At 39.9% G+C, this 22405-nt stretch overlaps 1 long non-coding RNA gene across 1 annotated transcript in view; it reads left to right on the plus strand.

Moving 5' to 3' along the window:
• The window catches only part of LOC139757104 (uncharacterized), a 324993-nt gene that overhangs the window by 214060 nt on the left and 88528 nt on the right, over positions 1 to 22405 (plus strand). The window lies entirely within an intron of this gene.

Below are 22405 nucleotides of genomic sequence, written 5' to 3' on the forward strand. Positions count from 1 at the left end.
GATGATACGACCTTTGAAGAGGACGCTGCGACCCGTTGGGTATGATGGTTTGTTCTAGCTCTTGGCCCTTGAAGGGACATGTCACTGTATTCGAGGGGTCAAGAGACGAGTCGAAAGGAAACGGAAAATGAAATTCTTAAGTTTCTTATACAATAGGTCATGGACTGTATGCGAAGCCACTTCCCCTGTGACTGGGACAAAGAAGAAAAGTTCCGTGATCTATTAGATACGATGTAAATAAGGTAGTAAGTACTCTCTCTCTCTCTCTCTCTCTCTCTCTCTCTCTCTCTCTCTCTCTCTCTCTCTCTCTCTCTCTCTCTCTCTCTCTCTCTCTCTCTCTCTCCCCAGACCGTGTTCGCCAGACAGGCAGCCCATTTTCTTCGTTACAGCTCCACACTACTATGTCTTCCATCGGAATTGGACAGGAGTCAATTCGGGGCAAAAATACATAGAGACACAAACGATGAAAGTCCTTCAACTTACCGGCCAACTTGCTCGCTAGCTTTCCATCTCAACTATTCCTTCAACTTACCATCGAACTTGCTCGCTGGCCTTCCATCTTAACTGGCCGCCCGCCCACACCGGCTCTCACATAAAAAGCTGCTATACACTTCAAAGCGTCCAGTGGTTTAATCAATGCCACACTTGGAAATTGAGTCTTGTGGTTGGATGGCTGATGTGGAGATGGTCGAATCGTCAAAGGTAGGAAGGAGGGAGGGAGGGAGGGAGGAGGCTCTTTATCCATCGTGGGAGGAACTTGGTTTTAATCACTCCATCTGACGAGTTCTCGTAATTGGGTTGTTTGGTTATACAGACGGGAAGTCCAATTTCTGAGAGAGAGAGAGAGAGAGAGAGAGAGAGAGAGAGAGAGAGAGAGAGAGAGAGAGAGAGAGAGAGGAGTTTGTTTCTGTGTCTGTGAATTTGGGTTTTGGTTGTGTTTGTACATATGTATGTATCCAGTTGGTCTGTATAATTTGAGTAATGCCAAAACAACCTTATAATGTATGTGTAACTAATCGTTTTCCTTAACTGTTTCTTGTAGTAGAACGTGTATCACCATCAGGACAATCCTTGTTACTCTGGCAGAAGCCCGATGTCGTCCTCTTGGGTCTTCCTTGCTTCATTTTATTCGTCTGTAGCCGGGGTAGGTGTAGGTGTGTCCTTCCTTGCTGCTTTGTTTCATGTAATTATGTTGATCATTCCAGTCTCCATTGGTGCCTATTTTACCACCAACACTTTTATGGTTTGTTTAAATGTTTTGAGTTTTTAAAATAAGCTTATTATAAATGCCTTCGAGCTTGTAAATCTTGTTTTATTTATATGAATAAAGAGTTTCAGTTTACGGGTATAGTTTAGTAATAGGATTACGAATATCATTTATTGGTAACTGTTTTGCATTACGCTCTTTATTCCATTCCTCTAAGGTAATTTTTCTGTCCATCGAAGGAGTTTCCTCTCATGTCTGCCTTTCTTTTCAAGCCTTTTTTTGTGAAAAATTGTGAAGCGCTTTGTGACAGCCAGATACTCAGTCAACCGCTCTCTATCTCTTTTGTTTAAATCAGATCACTTTTTTACAGAAGAGTAAAAAGCTCTTGAATCCGTATTTTTCTACTTAGGTAGTCTGCCCTTTACAAATCTACTTGATTTCTGAACATCTTTTCTAGTATTCTACAGACCACACTCGTCAGAAACACTGGGCTACAGCTTAGCCAAAAGCACGGTCTCTACCTTTAAATGAAAACGATTCGAAAAGCACCTACCGTCTAGGTGATACGGCAAAGCCTTTGTCGTGAATGCTATGCCTTTGCATCGACCTTTCCTTACCAGTATTCAATATTACCATACGTTGAAATTGTGTTTCTACTCTTATTGTCTTGGTTATTATTTTCCAGAAACATGACAGCACCAGCTAAGTTTTGTGTCCACATAGCTATCCGATCTGAGTGTACATGGTATAGGCTACTATAAATAAAGAATATAACGTATATGCTCGTCTAAAGATTTACCTCGTGTATAGGTCGACCCTTGATGTTTGGCCAAGAAATCATTGATTTATATGCTTCGTGTATAGGTTGACCCAAGTTTTTAAGGGTAGTGGAACAACAAAGTAGAGTAATAAAGCACCATATTTTATGGCATCAAAAACTCATTTCAGAAAAACCTCACTAAAATTAAAACTTTACTTCCTATAAACTGAGGTTCGCTGAGCCTGAATCACTGACGCCGAAGGCATATTGTTTACCATTATTAATACAGCACTTTACACTGAAACGCGGGTAGTTTGAACAAAAATATTGCATTTTTCCATCAAGTATATATTCAAGTCAATTAGGATACAATATTATTGTAATACAACAATATCTTAACTGAAAATCATTGGAAAAGCGATTGCGGTAACATCTATTAAACAACGAAAGAAAGCGAAAGTCGATTGTTTTCATAATTCTTTCCCACTTTCCACCGTAATACGTACGTCATTTCAGTAAAAATATTACATTTCCGTGAATGTATTATATCAAGCCGATATGAATAGAATATCATTGTAATATTACAGTATTATAACCGAAAACTATGAAAAAAACGGGTAACATCTCTTGAACAGTGGAAGATTAAGTAAAGCCTTTTGTTTTCGTCATGTATTTCATCCTGTTATACATTGAGAAACATCGCGTTTCAGCAAAACTACTGTTCATTTCTGAGAACGTGTTCAGGCACAGTTAAGGTAAAATATACCTGTGATGTAAAAGTTTTTTGACCAAGATGTTATATTTGGTCTCTGTATTTCCCTGGTCCTCAACTTTTTCATAGGAACAGTAATCAACATTTCAAGTGGTCTGTCAAGCGTACCAGCACACAGTTTTTTAAGCTTCTTTATGCTATATATAATCATAGTTTCATCATTCAGTATATTCCATTTGTCCAATACTTTTATACTATAAGAAAAAGTCTCAAAGATTTTGCCATATTTCTTAATTGATTTCATATCAAAACCTCTGATTGAGGTCATCAGTCTAGTTTAAAGGTTTTGAAAATAGGGTCAAGTCATCCATTAGGCTTCTCTCTTCCATGCTGGACAGAAAGACCTCCACATACCTCCCAACATACATGGAGTTTCCACACACCTCTACAATTTACACACAGCCTTCATACACTTATCGAAATACAACATGGCCTCCACACACCTCCTGACGTACACATGGCCTCTACACACCTCCCGACGTACACATGGCCTCCACACACATCACCTTAACAAACCACCTTCATTTTTCGTCCTTCAGCTCTTGCTTTATCTGAACTCCACCTCTCCTGTTCTACTTTACTCCTCTTCCGTCTTTTTTTCCTTATTCCTCTCTTCTTACAACCCGGCATAGTTCCTCCACCTCTTTTCCTCTTTCTGCTCAGTGGTCATTCGTCTTTCGCTCAACCATCGTCTCCCTCTCACCAGCTACCCACATATTGCTCAACTTCTCCCTCGTCCCTTGCACCACCAGCTGCCCTTCCCCCTCGCCCCCTCCTCTGCCACCACCTACACAATTGTCTTTCCACCGGAAGAGAAGAAGCCCTTATCATCTCCCCACTCACAAGGCTAGAAGTTATTTCATATCCTAAAAACTTTTATTATTTCCAAACTTTCATTAGACTATTGAGAAAATCTGGGCAGTTTAGCGTTTAATCTCAAGAGCAATATGCCGGGTTGATAATTGTTCCGGGCACAAGTTTTGTTTGATCCAGCGCCAACTTGGGCTTTAATTTGTCCCTGTCTTTCCTGGGACACGTTGAAGAGGAACGGGGGTAGTGAGTGGGGGGCGGACCCCTTGCTCTCGTGAGGTCGACTTGCCCGTGGTTTATACTTGGCCAACTGACACTAAGCAAGGATGGTGGTATAGCACTGTACTTACCGCTGCGGCGCCCTGTTTTCATCAGGATGGAATAAATAGCCAGAGAGAGAGAGAGAGAGAGAGAGAGAGAGAGAGAGAGAGAGAGAGAGAGAGAGAGAGAGAAAGACGCTGTCGCTGTGGTAAGGTTATATAAAGTTGCTTCAAGAGATGAACGTCAGGTTTTGGGTTGAATATCAGTTGTGATAATCGTATTGTGTAGCCTATAGCATATGTTTCCTCACATATACCAAGTCGATGGAATTTTATCTTTATATATTTTTTACATTTTTTATTTTGATATATTTAATTATATTTTATATAATTAAATGTGAATAAGAGCAAGGTTATTAGGTACAGTAGGGTTGAGGGTCAAGTCAATTGGGAGGTGAGTTTGAATGGTGAAAAACTGGAGGAAGTGAAGTGTTTTAGATATCTGGGAGTGGATCTGTCAGCGGATGGAACCATGGAAGCGGAAGTGGATCATAGGGTGGGGGAGGGGGCAAAAATTTTGGGAGCCTTGAAAAATGTGTGGAAGTCGAGAACATTATCCCGGAAAGCAAAAATGGGTATGTTTGAAGGAATAGTAGTTCCAACAATGTTGTATGGTTGCGAGGCGTGGGCTATGGATAGAGTTGTGCGCAGGAGGATGGATGTGCTGGAAATGAGATGTTTGAGGACAATGTGTGGTGTGAGGTGGTTTGATCGAGTAAGTAACGTAAGGGTAAGAGAGATGTGTGGAAATAAAAAGAGCGTGGTTGAGAGAGCAGAAGAGGGTGTTTTGAAATGGTTTGGGCACATGGAGAGAATGAGTGAGGAAAGATTGACCAAGAGGATATATGTGTCGGAGGTGGAGGGAACGAGGAGAAGAGGGAGACCAAATTGGAGGTGGAAAGATGGAGTGAAAAGGATTTTGTGTGATCGGGGCCTGAACATGCAGGAGGGTGAAAGGAGGGCAAGGAATAGAGTGAATTGGAGCGATGTGGTATACAGGGGTTGACGTGCTGTCAGTGGATTGAATCAAGGCATGTGAAGCGTCCGGGGTAAACCATGGAAAGCTCTGTAGGTATGTATATTTCCGTGTGTGGACGTGTGTATGTACATGTGTATGGGGGGGGTTGGGCCATTTCTTTCGTCTGTTTCCTTGCGCTACCTCGCAAACGCGGGAGACAGCGACAAAAAAAAAAAAAAAAAAAAAAAAAAAAAAAAATTATATTTTATTATATTCATTATATTTTATTATATTTTCTATTTTTATTTTTATATTTTCCCAGTGCATTGCCCATTACCATCCTGAATATTCAAAACCTGATACCCCACAACTCCTTTCACTCTACCTTTGCCTTTCTTCCTCAGTCTCCCCCCTTGCTCTTGCTTCCTCCACATCACACACGTAGATCTTTTCTGTCAACCTTGACGTTTAGCCTCTCTATGTGTTTGAACAATGTCATCACATCCTGGCAGTACTCATGATCACATTGCGCTCACTACCACAGCTTTTTTAAGATATAAATCATTACATGATCAACCCTCTTCACACCACATATCGTTCTTAAGCTTTTAAGGTAATAATGATGATAATAATGATGATAATGATAATAATGATAATGATAATGATAATAGTGATGATAGTAATGTTAATGATAATAGTAGTAATATGATAACAAGAATGATGATGATATTGATAATAATGATAATGATAATAATAATAATAATAATAATAATAATAATGATAATAATAATAATAATAATAATAATAATAATAATAATAATAATAATGATAATAGTAGTGATAATGATAATAATAATAATAATAATAATAATAATAATAATAATGATAATAATAATAATAATAATAATAATAATAGTAATGATACTAATAATAATAATGATGATAATGATAACATTAATGATAATACTAATAATAATAATAATAATGATACTAATGATAATAATGATAAACAGTAATACAAGGTTTACCTGGTATTCCAACCCTGTACATTGTGTAAACTCCCTGTTCATGAACCACTTCAACTTATAATCTTCTTACAATATGTATGAACCTTAAAGGACATGAACGTACGTGAACATACGAGTGTTCCCATATAATTTTGCAGCAGACATTCTCCGTCTCACACAAAACTTATACTAAGACGTATCTCACACGACATTATTCTAAAGATTTCCTTGGAGAGCTACGCGCTAAACTTGCATTTTGGCAAAATTTCGTCGCTAATTTTGTTGGGAGGGACTCACTGACGCTGTGTGAACCCTGTATTACATCATAAAATTTAGAGCTCATCCTCTGATTTAAACTTTCCAGGTGACAAATGAACATGATTTATTTTCTATATATTTTAAGGTCTCATTATCTAGACCTCCCTATTATGTTTTTGTGACGAGGGTTCTAGTAACATCCAGCTGCCCAGCTTCTCTCCCGCCCTTGTAGCCGGAAAACATAACTTGGCCTCATCCTCCACAAAGGGAAAACGAGTCGGGTGTAAAATTGGTGGAAGTTTGTCTGTGTTTGATGAGAATCGCGTGTGTGATAACACGAGATATTGCTCCTATACTTCCTCTCGCTATTGTTCTTTAATTGGACCTAGAACTGATACCAGGGTTTAGATACGAGAAAACCTCCACACACACACACACACACACACACACACAAATATATATATATATATATATATATATATATATATATATATATATATATATATATATATATATATATATATATATATATATCTATATTAGGGATGAAAAATGGACTCGGGCAAAGCAACCATACACTTGAATAGATGATCTGATATAAACTTACCCGTACAGACAGACAGAAACAAAAACACATAATGAATTATACTTGAAAAATCTTTGTTCATGTCCATTCGTAATTATAAAGTTAATAAGGCCGCTTAGTGATGTTATTAATTGAAGAGGTGACTGTGGGAGGAGGGTAGGTTGGAGGGAGTTGAAAAACAGCCTTGTTGGCGGTGCGGGAGAAGAGGTCTTTGTGTACTGATTACCGTCAGACATCTGGGTATAACGTAAAGTCAATCACTACTTAACATGTACTCTCTATATTATATATAGAATAACGTCAGTTATATTGATGCTCTATAGATTCTAGAAAAGCTTTTTAATTCCCAGGAAAATCATTATTAGATGATGTTACGGTAAGCAGAAGCATCCGGGAATGTGCATTGACACATCTTCCTTATGGAAACACGAGGTACATTCATTCACTCGCTCTTAGTTACCATAACTACGGCTGTCTGTAAGCTATGATGAATGACGGATGAGAAGTGGTGGTGCGGCACCGGTGGAGTCCTGCTGATGACCGGAAAGGATTACGCTCGTGGATAAATGATTTTATTTCAATCATTTTCTTTTACTACATAGTTACCGGTGGCGGGTGTTGGTATACCGGTAATACCATACACGTATCGCCGGTATAATTTCTGTTTTCATGAACCGGGAAGAAATTGTTGACGAGAGTAAACCTGAATCATACTGGCTCCTGTTTTGTGTCAGTTGAGGCAGACGCTCTGACCAGCCAACCTGGTTCACACAGTTATATTTGATATTGATCGATGACGTGAGTAGACAGCTACGGCGTGCAACGTACCAGCAAGAGCAGAAGGCTCGTTATGGCGTAAACCAGTAATTAACAGCGCGAGAAACGCCAGGAATGTCGGTTATGGAATGGGCAGGAGATGAGCACGACGGTGCGATCCTTCAGCACGACAGTGCGATTTTTAAGTGCGATAGTTTCATCCTTGTATGTGATGACCTAGTCTCACATCGATATCTCCACTCTCTCTCTCTCTCTCTCTCTCTCTCTCTCTCTCTCTCTCTCTCTCTCTCTCTCTCTCTCTCTCTCTCTCTCTCTCATAATTTCCCTCACAAGACCCTTACCTCACCTCATCATTTCCCTCACTGTACATATTTTACATCATCGTCCTTCTTGCACGATCACAGTGCTCCCTCATTTTCATATTGAATCAGATTAAAACCCTTCATGTATCATTTCCTTATGCCAGTATCATATCGATTCATCAGTTTTTTGCTACGTCAACTTTGCACATCTCAACGTTTCCTGGTGCCACTCTATCTTTACAGGACGTCACTGCGTCAACTCTATACCAACTTTTTGCACTCCCTCATTAATCACCATACTTTGACATAACAGCCACCATTCAAACTTAATTCTTACCTAAGATCCTGAGGGAGATATGAAAAGGCCAGAATTGTTAAGATCAGACGATAAAGGCCCATCAGAAAAAGGGGATATTACGTTGTCCTTATCCATCAATATCTTTTTTTTTTCTTTTTTAGTTGCTTTATACATTCCATTCTGTTAAGACATTCTTGTATATATTTTATAAGGGTTTCAAAATGTTTTCGTGCGGCGGTAGCGTCGTGATCACTACGCGTCAATGATCATAAATCTACTGACCCCGAGTTCGATCCCCGGTGTGGGCAGCTGGGAGAGAGTTCACCCAGCTGTTAATCCTTCCTTCATGGCGGGTAAATGACCCTCACTGGCGGCCGGGTGGTATATCCGTTAGCCCCTTCATCACGACGGTACGACCCATGAAAACGACGGTACGACCCTTTGAACACAACGGTACTATCCTGCAGCACGATAGTACGACGACCCCTTAAGCAGGACGATGTAACCCTTGGGTATGATGGTCTGGTTATTAACTTCAGCCTTTCAGTGAGGTCAGAGGCTAGGTCGCCATAGCCATGAGTTCTGTCATCGTGCTCAAGGGTCGCAACATTGTAGTCAAGGGTCAGGCTGGTGAACTCAAGGCTCGCGCCGTCTTGATCAATGTGGTAAAAAGTTCTCAAACATGAACTTTGCCGTGTGGTATCCTTTACAGTTCTGAGAATAAAGTTTTATTCAATATTTCGATCTTGATAAATTTACCGAAAGGTTCCAACATTACGCAATTGATACAGCGTGGATACCGACCCCTCTGTCAGAACAAATACTCCAGTCGCTTTTAAAAGCTTCTAATCGGATAAGCGCGATAAAAAAAAGAAACATAAAGGGCTTAAATCCCCTACCTGTCCAGATGTCCCTCCGAACTGACCATCGCTATTGTACGTCTCCCTTATAGTGACCGTCACTACAGTGCATCTTTCGTATAGTAACCAATCTCATTTTTTTGTCCTACAAGACGTTCCCAAGACCCAAATTTCAGGTTCTCATGATTGTTTAATGATCGCACATTCTTAGGTTTTGACCATTTAAAAGAGAAATGGATCCATTAAGGCGAATGGTCTACAGTGCGAGTTAGGTGAGTGTCCCGAATATCTGAGGTGTGTTCCGATGTGGGTTTATTGGCATCGTTCTCGGATCAATAAACACGTCGCTGTTGGCTAATTTTAGACATATATTGACCTCTTCTCTTATATATTTATTCTTCATTATAACCTTTTAAGCTTAGGTCGCTAGGCAGCTCATGAGCTTGCCTTTTGCGGAGGTATGAAATAAAGAATAATTACCGAATTATTGTGGAACTTATCAGAGATAGGAAATATGAGTGATTATTGCTATTACCGGGTGGTTTATGTGGAGATAACTAAGATAAATGAAATGAATGATTATAAGGGAATAACGGTTGGATAAATGTGATGGATATTTAGCATTATACTACATTATACCAATATTATACCTACATTGTACCTACATTATACCAATATTATACCTATATTATACCTACAGTAGGAGAGACCGTTGCCTGAGGTACTTGAGTGTCACTTTATTTATTGATGACGGGATTGCATGACGGTTTTAATTCTTACTTTTGTCATTCAGAAGAGGGGGGATCTTGAAATTTAATTTTCTTGCCATGCATGAGATGGAGTCATAAATCTTCACTTCTTTTGCTGTACACAGGACAGGGCTCTTTGAATTTTTATATCCCTTTGTTATTACTTAGAGTTATGTGTGCTCACCCTCTGTGTTGTTTGTCTAATAGATCTTTATCTGCAGCAGCGGAACTGATCAATGGTTCAACATCTTTTAATTCAGTGCGGTTAAGTGCATAACGTCTATATGTACTATTTATGAGTTTCATAAATGAGAAATTTTCTGTGGATACATAATTTGAATCGTCTTAGTTTTCTGTAGATTTATTGATTCATCTATAAACAGAGGAGAAATAGGAGAATAATTTCTTATTGCAAGAAATTAGATAAAAAAAGAAATTTATATAAAATGTTGAAATTCTGGACGTTTGTTCGTATATAGGTAAGAGGCTGCCCCCTGCAGAACAATGTGTCTTCCACACTTGAACAACTTGACACAAGGCCAGTTGTCAGCTGTATCGATCTTAACTACCTACCTACCTACACCCCTCCAGGTCTGTCTCCTTACGTTGCCGCCAGGGACGGCGACGTTACCACACTCGACGCGATTATTAGAAAATGTTTAATTGACTTTTCTCAAGGTTGTTCTCGGACGTGTTCACAATGGGAATTTGGAGGATAATTCTGCAAGCGTCTTGGCAATGGACGTACGAAGAAGAGTAATAGGAAGCTTAAGCGGAATAGTGCGAATGAGAGAAAGATTCCAAGGTAAATAAATCTCTTGAGGGGCTTCGTGCGCAGCGGTAATCAGAAAGTGTTGGGGGACCGAATGGGGGCTTGGCTCTCGGAGGGAGAGAGAGAGAGGGAGAGGAGTTGGGGAGTGCTTGAGGAGGAGGAGGAGGAGGGAAGGAAGGGAGGTAGGAAGAAATGAATCTTTGGGAATAGGGAGAGACAGAGAGGAAAATAAGACATGGTTTATATGAAGAAACCGAGGAAATAGACGAGGAAGAAATGGAGGAGAAGAAAGAGGAGGAGGAGGGAGAAGTTGTCGTCAGAGGGAGCAAGTCGGGAGGGAAGCCCTTGAGCTTCCCCTGTCCTGGTCTCGACCTCCATCACTATCATTAGTATCATTTCTGCTACAGCCATCATGACGCGCTACCATAACCACCCCATGGTACCCCATCATCATCACCATCACATCGCGGCACATCTACGTATCCTCTATCATGTTACGTCACAATCATCATCACTAAAGTCCAGATCATTAGCCTAATTTACATAGCATTATCACCACCACTACCACAGTCAGCAACATCATCATCACCACCTCACAATTATCTTCACATTCATTATCTCTACCACCTTCAGTAATCACCATCTCCTCACTAGCAATCCTTATCACCATCATCACCTCCACTATCGCCATCAGAGCAGCATCAAGCACCAGGTACCATGTCAACACAAAGGTCTCAAGATAATATTAATCATGTGATGTATAAAAAGTTTTATCTTGCCTACAATATATACTTTCCACTAATTGGATTTTCTTTTGTGTTGCGTCCTTCCGTTTTGTGTTTCTTGTGTTGTAATATAGTAAGGTTATGTTTTGTCGTGTTACATGTCAAAAGGACATAATATGTTTCGCAATATACGACATGTTTAAGATATATATATATATATATATATATATATATATATATATATATATATATATATATATATATATATATGTATATATATATATAGTTAGGTTAAAGTGATTTTGGAACTTGAGAGAGGTGAGGTCGTCGAGGGTGACCTGTGCCTAATACCCTCACCTTTTTATTTTTCAGATCCATTCACCTGCCCCGTCCAGTGACGGTTGGTATATTATATTCTACTTCTCTGTATTTGTGCTCAGTCCTGAAGATGTAATGATACGAAAGCGCTTGACACTTTGTATTTTCCGTTTCTGGTGGTTTGATATATATATATATATATATATATATATATATATATATATATATATATATATATATATATATATATATATATATATCTTTCTTTCATACTATTCGCCATTTCCCGCGATAGCGAGGTAGCGTTAAGAACAGAGGACTGGGCCTTTGAGGGAATATTCTCACCTGACCCACTTCTCTGTTACTTCTTTTGGAAAAAAAGAAAAAGAAAAATGAGAGGGGAGGATTTCCAGCCCCCCGCTCCCTTCCCTTTTAGTCGCCTTCTACGACACGCAGGGAATACGTGGGAAGTATTCTTTCTCCCCTATCCCCAGGGATATATAGTTTTGTTGGCCGTTCTCGTTGTTGTAGTAGTACAGCTGTTACTTCACATTCTTGAAGTACTAATAAGCTTTTTCCTAAAGTTTTGCTATGTACACCCGTGGCAGCTTTAGCCAAAGAATGCCTTCATGGTAAATAATCTAACACAATGATAAAATACATAGAATTTAATGAGTAACCATTATGGGACATGGGCGAAACTTTTGTTCCACAGAAGTGTGTAAGTGTTGATGTACGTTACGGGAATACATCAAGAACACGAGAATAGGTTAGGTAAAAAATGCATAAAAGATACTGAATAATAACAATTTGGATAAAATGGTAATGGATGATAACATAGGTAACTAGAATGGGAGCTAACAAGACGATTTCTTCTCTACCTTATGAAGACTGATTGTCAGTAGACTTGTCGCTTGCTGGGAAAACATATCACACAGCTCACCATACTGACGTCAGGTTAATCTTTTTGCTTTATAATGGAATTTAAGATACTATTACTGTCCTTCGAGAGATAATCTTATAAGAAAAATAAAATCCACCTTTTCTGTGAACTACTTAGAATGGTACGTTTCATATCTTGATAGATTCTGCCTCGTGTATATTGAACTATATATTGCCTTAACCTCATGAAACGTGAGAATTAACGCTTGAATATGATCAGTTCTACAAAGAAATGTTTGACCAATCTTGAGATGCGCCAGTTCGGTGTTTTGAATATTCTAGAATAAAAGAATGGGATTTTTTCATAATTAGTATATCCTGCCTTGTATTCCTTTGTATCTACGACTGGTCCTACAGGGTTGTGATAATTGTCGTGATAAGAAGAGTACAAAAGCTAAACTGACTTGCAAATACACACACGCGAGTTTTCAGACACACATTCGCACACAAGAAAGTAACCCCCTGAGCACGATGGGGCTATGTTAGAGGCCACGGCGTCATGTCTAAGGGTGGGTATGTTACAATGAAGGGTCATACTGCCTTGCTGGAGGATCATGCCGTTGTACTCCAGGCTTACAGACACGCACGCGCGCACACACACACACACACACACACACACACACACACACACACACGCACACACACACACACACAGACACACACACACACACACACTTATAATTTTATGTAACATTCCAGTATTTCTGAAGCAGTTAACGGACCTATTGTACATCAGATATACATACAACCCATCATGAGTACATTATAAATACACGCACCTCACCCTGAGCACATTATTGGTACACACAGCTCGGCTTGGGTCCCAGACCGCAACGTTAAGTGTTTCATCACTGGTTCCCTTCCTTCATTCGCCTGTATAAAACATCCAAATCTGATTTATGTCAACGTTTTATATATCAATATTTTATTCCTTTTTCAGTTTACGTCGGTTTGCTGGCGTCGGCGTCCAGACACGCCCCCATTCTGGAATAGGCCTCAACAATTTATGATATAGCGAGGCAGCCTATTTTCGACCCCCGTCAAAATTTATGGTTTTCTGTTTCCCCCTGATTACTTTGCCCCTTGTTTGAAACGACTTGGGGAGCCCTCCAGATCCATACGGCCCCACACTCCTCCTCTCCTACACTTCTTATACTCCCTCCAACCGCCCACTTCTCTCCTCTCTCTTTTCATCACATTATTCATCTTTCTTCACTCCCACGTGGCTCTAACTTATCCAAACTCTGTTTTGAATTTAGATTTTTTTCGTAACTTTATATAGTAATACCACTGGTTGTACTTGTTGTTGTTATCTGTCTTCCTCATCCCATCTCCCCTGAAAGTGTGTGTGTGTATGTGTGTGTGTGTATGTGTGTGTGTGTGTGTATGTGTGTGTGTGTGTGTGTGTGTGTGTGTGTGTGTGTGTGTGTGTAATGGTAGTGAGGTAGCAGCCGCTCACTTCCCCTCCACGTTAGTGTTGGATTGCAATCTCCTTTGCACTTTTCCTACGGCTGGTTTCTGTGGTCGTGTTAGATACAGTGTCGACTCCCTTGTCTCTAACGATCGTATGGCCATGTAAACCATCGAGGGGAATGGTCTATCATATCCCCTCAACTAAGAGGAACATCGAAGTGCAATGATGTGGAACACTCCCTTGACAGAAAGGATGCTGGGATATACACTTCTCTCTCGTCTACAAAACGTCTGGAATTTTCTTTATTTTCTTTATAGGATTTCATACGCTCCAATTTTTTTTTACATATTACTGATTGTTTGTATACAATTTCATCGACAAGCTTTGACGTTCTTCTTTGAATTTCCGGGTCACGGTAGAAATACTTCAAAATGTCTGATTAGCTGCAAAATCCACAGAGAAACAGCATGCTTTTAGATTTTTCCGAAGGTTTTGGCTTTATTGAAGGGAAAAGTTTCTTAAAGTGTGTGGTTGCAATAATCAGTACATTACAGTAAGTCTTGGAGTAACATGTTTGCTTTGGAGGAAAAGGTTTAATGTTTCTTGAGTATGAGCTCTCCAAGCCTGGAGATTCTAAAGCTGTCGTGTGTGAGCCTGGGGTGGTCTGTAAGTCTGGTCAGCTGGACCTGTCTCTTAGTCTGGCCACTCTGGGATCAAGAGCCTGCTGATACACTTGACCTGTCACGCTTCCCTCTGTTCATGCAGAAGTATGTATGTTTATGTAGTAGGAGTCCTCGTTAAAGGTCCACTGTGGCTGTGATTTTAAAAGTTAATGCCATCTAGTAACTTCGATATACTAGTTGTATTAGCTACACCAAGTTCTCTTTTTTCACAATGGACAAAAGTTGAAGATAGGTTTGTGTAAAGTACAATGTGTATGTGGTTAAGTTACCCCGTGTGAAGAAGGCATTAATGCATGTGTTCAGATTGATCAAAGAAATCGAGATTAAGATAATCTATTTGGTAAATGCTTACACACAAGTATGTGTGATGATTCACTATTACAGTAAAAACATCAGTCGCCCGTAGATATTACTAAGCCTTATGGTGAAATCTTAATAAAACAGGAACACTTTTACGTCTTATATATATATATATATATATATATATATATATATATATATATATATATATATATATATATATATATATATATATGTATATATATATATATATATATATATATATATATATATATATATATATATATATATATATATATATATATATTTATCAAAGGAACAAGTTTTCCTTCTAGAATTAATCAGATCTAGTGTTTACAAAACTGAGTCACTTATAATGTTAGACATTTTTTCTATCTTGACGTGGGATATGAATTATATGATGACGATGAGTCTACCATTCCTTTAATCTAAATTTCAATAAAAGCTGTGGAATGGCTGTACCCACATCATCCGCCGGCGGGGGCAGCCCGCTCTCCCACTATCCTGTCACCGGCTGAATTGCTCTCTCAAATCTGCCAGCCGGTGAGAAAGCCTCTCCTAATATTGGGAAAGAAACGGCAAAGTATATTACAGGGCTTGAAAGAGCCAACCCCCGCAGCAGAAGACGGAATTTTAAATTGTCATGGAGAGAATCATGAGGATTTTATCCTGAGAGTTCCGGATGATGAGAATGAAAGCCGAGTTTTATCGAGCAGTAAAAAGAAAGTTGCCTATTAAATTCCCTCAAACACGACCAATAACTTTTTTATATCCCCCCAAACGGCGTCCCGTCGTTACTTGAAGGAGAAAAATAATATATATCCATACTCCAGTTCCTCCGATATTTGAATGGCTCGGCCAAACCGACGATGTCACAAATGGCGTAAGGGATATCCCAGAATCTCGGAGATTCATAAGAAAAATTCCCAAGTGACTATACATCCCTATTTGCATAGCTCTGGGAGTTAGAGGGACGGGAACGACTTGTGGTCAAAGGCAAGGATCTCCCTTAGGTAGGATTTAAACCTCTTCCGCTGTTTTTTGAAAAAAAAACAAAAAAACCCGAAAGGTTTATTGTGTTGAGGGATAGAAAATGATACATTCGAGCGTAGAATGGAAACTAGAAAACATGTTTCGAACGATAAACAGATTTGGCTGAAACTTATTTGAATGATTAGCCTGGACCCGAAGAGCAGTTAAATCTAGTATTTAGGAAACAGAAAAAAGGAGGAAGGCAGGAGGAGTGCAGGAGGAGGAGGAACATGGAAGAAGACCACGACCTCCAAAAAGAGAGGTCTTCAATTTACCTCAACTTATTAAAATGACTCGCCGAGAAATGGCAATGGAGGAGAGTCCATTGAAACTTTTGCAGTGGCTGTAACTCTGTTGGGTCGCCGGTGTAACGTGCAGTTCGAGGATACAGCCCAGGAAACTCATGGGTTCCCAGTATGAGAGGCGAGCAAGCTACACTTTTGTTCCGTCCTCAAACTGATGTACAGGGCGCCGCCTGGTGCCGGGAAACCCGCTTTACCATAATCAAATGGCAATTCTTGCCTCACATGTGGCGCTTAACCGCCCGATTCATATTACAAGTAAAACGGGTTCACAGATTTTGTAAGTTATGTATTCAATATAGTTAGCCCTTATCATGTAAGATAAGAATGGTTAAGGTGTTTCAAGAGATCATGGCATCAGATAAGTTAGTTCTACGCAAATACCTAAGACAACTAATAAGACATTAAGCGACGAACGTTAATTATGTTCTGACCTTAGATATCAAATACCTTGGTGTTTTGATTCGATTTGACAAATTCAGTTATATATATATATATATATATATATATATATATATATATATATATATATATATATATATATATATATATATATATATCCCTGATGATTACGAATATCGTCTTAATGTGAAGGTCTTTGATGTTCATTCACTTGATATTTTTTCGTAGAGGAACAAAAAGAAGAGAGAAAACGAGATGATAAGTAAGACAGTATAAGAGAAGGATAAAGATTATTGAGAGATAGATAGATAGATAGATAGAGAGAGAGAGAGAGAGAGAGAGAGAGAGAGAGAGAGAGAGAGAGAGAGAGAGAGAGAGAGAGAGAGAGAGGGCATTTTAGGTAATCTTTCACTTTCTTGCTCTCTCTATCTCGTACTATTCTACCCCATTTCCTTCCTTATCCCATACAGGAAAAAAAAAGAGGAAAAAGTATATACGTACCTCTTTCCTCGAACGAAAATCTTCGAGTCAAATCCAACTGGCTCTGCCAATTTACATAGCGGCCGTGATGGGGCAGCATCAAAGGCTTCCTGGAGCCGACTGTCATTGGCAACCTCCCCGGGAAGCCCTTGCAATTTAAAGGCGGAAAGACCCCTGATGGAGATACCAATGAAGTCTTTCAAAGGCATATTTTTGGGGGATATTGCCCGCCCAGGAGTCGATTTTGGCAATCTCCAGTGGAATATTAAAGGATAGTTAGAGCTGCTCTTGATGGCTGGGTTCTTTGATGAAGCGAAGACCACAAGGAGTTCGCCTTGAATGCTCCCTGATTTGGAGTTTTATTTGGAAGCGTGTTGGGAGGGGTGTTTTTCTCGAGATGTCTGGAGTGGTATGGAGCATTACCTGTCGTGGTGTTTGGTGGTGGTGGTGGTGCGATGGCGGGATTTTGGATTGGCTGGCAAGATGTTTGGAATGGTTCTGGCAGGTTGTTGGAGTGATGCTTGATGGCGAGGCTTTTCGACTGATTTGATGTGTTTGGAGTGTTGATAAGACATTTTCTTTGAGGTGATAAATCCTTTATCCTGGTATGTACGGTGTGATATCTCATGGCGTGATTTTCATGTAAATTTTTGCTTGTACAATTTGCAAGTATGAAGTGGTGCCTGAGAGGCGTAACGCTTGGAGTGATGTTTGAAGTAAATAAGTCTTGAGTTTTTCTTGTATAATCATGGATAAATGTGTCCAGTAATGGTGAGGCATCTCTCATGCTATGCTTGACTCATCGATTGGGAAGGTTTTTGCGATGTTACGGAGACATATCACTGTAGTTATTTGTTGTTTGGAGAGACGTTTTAGAGTGATTGTCGACGTTTCAGAACAGTGTTTGGTGGAGATTTGATGCAGGTATCTGGAATGACACTCTTGTGGTTAAACTGCGTGCGGAGAGGTGATTGTTAACGTATATAACGTAACATTCTGAGTAATATGTTAATTATCTTTCGTTGATTATATCAGTAGATTGTAAAAGGTATGATTTATCGATTGTGTTTCACATAGTTTAGACTTGAAATATTATATTTGTGTTTAGAATGAGGCCATAAGATAATGTTCAAGCTATGCTATTTTGAAATATTTCCTTTTCTGTTAGATAATATTCAACGCTTTTCCTTTTAGGATTGTGTATCACTAAATGTAAATACTGTATATTTTGTGATCGATTACCTATTGAATTTTTGCTGTCGTGGTTATTTGTCATTAATGCGTGTTCACTAACAAACGTACCACATGGGTAAAGAGAGAGCAAGTTTTTCCATTTTATGTGGAAATACAACCACCATACATTATCAAAACTGAGACAAGGAAAGGAATATGTATCTTCATTGGTACTGAGAGTAGTAATTTACCGACATACCACAAAAATAGACGTATAAGATGGAGTCGAAAAACACAGAAAGAGGAAGGAAAAACAGGTTGTGTCCATATCTTTGTTAGGTGTCTCTCATCGGTCCTTCCTTCCCGAGCGAACGGCTCCGTGTGATGTCGTAAAGGTCCTCCCCGATCAGACGGCCTCGTCCAGTGAAACAAGACCATTGGCCACCGAGTTATAGGACGTTTTGAATTTAAAGCTTCGTAAGTTGTTCTCTGGGAGCCGTATATGTACATGTTTAAGAGGACCTCACGTCCAGGAATTACAGCATCAGGAGACAGTTCAACGCCGATTCTCTGGCCCGGTTTTCCTCTTCTTCTTCTTCTTCTCTCTCTCTCTCTCTCTCTCTCTCTCTCTCTCTCTCTCTCTCTCTCTCTCTCTCTCTCTCTCTCTCTCTCTCTGCTGGTTCCTGACGGGGCGACTTTAATTTCGTATGTGTTAGGATGGTAACCAGCACACTAATTACCTGGCACTTATACGCTACATTATCTTAGGTAGATAGGTAGATAGATAGATTCTCCACGTCCCAACCATGCGTAATGAAATTTCATTGTAGCTGCTCGTGGGTAGGTACTGTCTGTCTGTCTTTTGTCATCCATGGTGAATGTGTGTCATCATTAAGGGTCCTTATATGCCCATGGGGCAGGGAGGCACAACCGCGAGTCACAGAAGAGGTAGCAGATAAAGAAAGACGTGTGGCAGAAACTTGCCAGAGCTGAAGCTGGCAGAAGACGCGGTAAGTTTTGTGAGTTCGAGGCTGAGTTCGTCCTGGAGAGAAAGATACACAGGAGCGAACGATATTTTGGGGAAGTTTAGCGATATTGTTGTGGACAGAGTGAGATCACTGCGAGCGAGAAGAAAAATGACAAAAACATATAAATGGTTCATCGGGACGGAATAAAGAGGCAAGCGATGGAACAGAAACAAACGCTGAGGAAAATGAAAATTTTGGAGGCATATGATATTCTAGGATGACACTGATGGAAATTTAAGAAATCTTTGGGGAAAGAGGTTGTAAGAGTGTATTGGGAACACACAGTTATGTTGTAATGAAACGAAAAAAGATATGTATCAGGTCATTATCTAAAAGCAGAACTGATCGCCTGATCTTACAGGGAAAGATGAAAAGATCCAACTGATGAAGGAAATAATCAAGGAAAAAAATGATTCTTGTTACCATAAATGGTTGAGGCTTACGAAGAGACAGAGATAAATGGATCAGATTTTTCTGATGAGGAAATTTGGAAAGTATGGGAAATAGCTTAAAGGAACTTGGAGGGACAGTTCTTGAGGGAGGTAGATATAGAGTTGTAGTATATCTTAAGATTATTTGGTGTGGGAGAAATACGGTAAAGGCAAGACAAGCTTTCGGGAAGAAAAAGAGGAAGAATTAGATGTGATATTTTGGCTCAGTGGATGTTTGGTATCTCTCTGTGACTGCTTGAGTTATCGAAGATCATTAGATTCAGAGTGTAAGCGATTCTGCATCACTATAAATGGAGACCTATTCTTGAGGGACGACTGTTTGATGAAATCACTGCTCCCGTCTGTCTGTTGTCTGACTTATGTGTTTATTTCTCTTCCTTCTTCCTTGTTCTCTGCACCCTGGCATTGCTTGTATAACATGTACATATAATGTTTTTCAGTGGCGGCACGTAACTAATAATGGAGATCAGACCCTGATAAAAAGAATTATCTGCTACTAATATGTTGTCGTTGAACTACTTAATGATCAAAGAGAATAAGAAAAGAAATATTACCAAAAGTAAGTACGATCATTTTCTTGGAAAGTGGATAACTTGAAGTGGAACTAGGCTGAGCCTTTCAGGTAAAAATCTCGACTCTATAATCACAGAAGGAGGGATCCAAGGAGGAAACGAGAGAACCATTAAGAGAGGAAGAACATAATGATGAAATTAACTTCCTCTTTCTCAGATAACGATCAAGAATATATAAATAAAAAGCCTTGGTTAAGAAACACAATTTTAAGAGTGAAAGACAAGGACCTTGGCACCAAGGTATGTACACAAGGATAAGATCCTCTCATAAGAAACGACAAAAACAAGAAAAGAAGAGAAAAGAAAAAACAGCTTGACAAAACGTAAGATCTTCGCTAACAAAGAACAATAACCTGGACACCAAAACACGGGCATATGTATATATATATATATATATATATATATATATATATATATATATATATATATATATATATATATATCCCTGGGGATAGGGGAGAAAGAATACTTCCCACGTATTCCCTGCGTGTCGTAGAAGGCGACTAAAAGGGGAGGAAGCGGGGGGCTGGAAATCCTCCCCTCTCGTTTTTTTTTAACTTTCCAAAAGAAGGAACAGAGAAGGGGGCCAGGTAGGATATTCCCTCAAAGGCCAGTCCTCTGTTCTTAATGCTACCTCGCTAACACGGGAAATGGCGAATAGTTTGAAAGAAAAGAATATATATCGCAGGTTTTTTATGAAAAAAAGAATGGAACAATAATACAAGGAACCTTGGCAACAGAAGCTAATATTCTCAGTAACAAAGGCAAGAGCATTGGCACCAAGACATCAGCTAAAAAAAGATCTTGGTATAAAAAAAAAAAACAAGATCTCTAACACAACAGCTGCAAACTTCTGAAGTTTCCTAAAACAAGAAGAACCTTGTCTACAGATAGACAAGAAGAACCTTGTCTACAGATAGACAAGAAGAACCTTGTCTACAGGTAGACAACAATAGCCCCCACAACACAAACAATAAGCTTAAGCAACTCAAAGAAAAATAAGAGCCTTAACTCTGAAGGAAGGCAACAACCGCTCCGGTGCCGTAGAAGGCGAAACGAAGCAGCGAACCACAATGTGCAGGAGGGGTTCGTCCCACCGTGATTGTAAAGCCTTGAAGAGTCTCCCGGTGTTCCGAGCCTGCCTCACCGCCCTCCTCAACCAGGCATAATACTGCAAAAATGGGACAGTAAAGATGGCGCTTCTGAAATACGGTCGTGATTAAAGTGTAAATAGCCCTAGGCCCAAGGGGAGAGAGAGAGAGAGAGTGGAGGTTGAGGGGGTAGATGAGGAGGCTGGGGGCGAAGGTAGAAAAATGGGATTGAAAGGGAATAAGGGTGGGTGAGGAGATTAGTGGGGAAGTTGAGAGAGGTAGAGGGCCAGACGATGGCTTGTAAGGAGGAAATTTTAGGTATGGATGGGCTCAGAAAGGGGCAACTCTGGGGAGAAATTGATGGGTAGAGGAGAAATAGTGGACCAGGGTGAAAAGAAGATATTGAGGGGCACATGAGGGGTTGAGAAGATGGAATGAAACATATGAGGAAAAGGGAATACAGTGAATTTAGGGAGAAGCCATGAAGAAATCGGAAGAGAGAGGTTGTGGGTGAGTCTTTTACGGATGCGGTGACGGAATCTACCCAGAGGATGAGATGGTGTTATGCGATGGGTTTGATGTGGTACACTGTGGTGGTTCTTGGGATGAGCCTGAGATGTAGCCTATTGGTCTGTCTTGTAGAGATCCTGGATGAAACAAGTTGGTAGGTCTTGTTATGGACGAGGTTGTTGACGACGTGGGTGGTTCAATGTGGTGGACTTGGGTTTCGGGCATGGTGGGTCATGTGGTAGACCTGGGCGGAGCGTGTGGTGGGTGGTAACATGTTCGTGGGTCATGTGGTGGGCCTGGGTGTGGCGCTCAAGCGTACGTGCCTCCGTCATACCTTACAAGATGGTACATCCGTTATAGCTTGGCCCGGCGGTCTCTTGGTTAATCATCCATCGGGATATCTATCTACTTTTCTTTTTGTCTGTTTAGATTTACAAGATGTATCCAACAAGTGATGAGAAACTGCAACTGTCTGCACCTGATGACGTGTTTCCATAAGGAAGACAGTCTTTCCAACCTCACCG

This window comes from Panulirus ornatus, chromosome 24 (genome assembly GCF_036320965.1).
Source record: "Panulirus ornatus isolate Po-2019 chromosome 24, ASM3632096v1, whole genome shotgun sequence".
In the NCBI taxonomy this organism is placed as follows: Eukaryota; Metazoa; Arthropoda; class Malacostraca; order Decapoda; family Palinuridae; genus Panulirus; species Panulirus ornatus.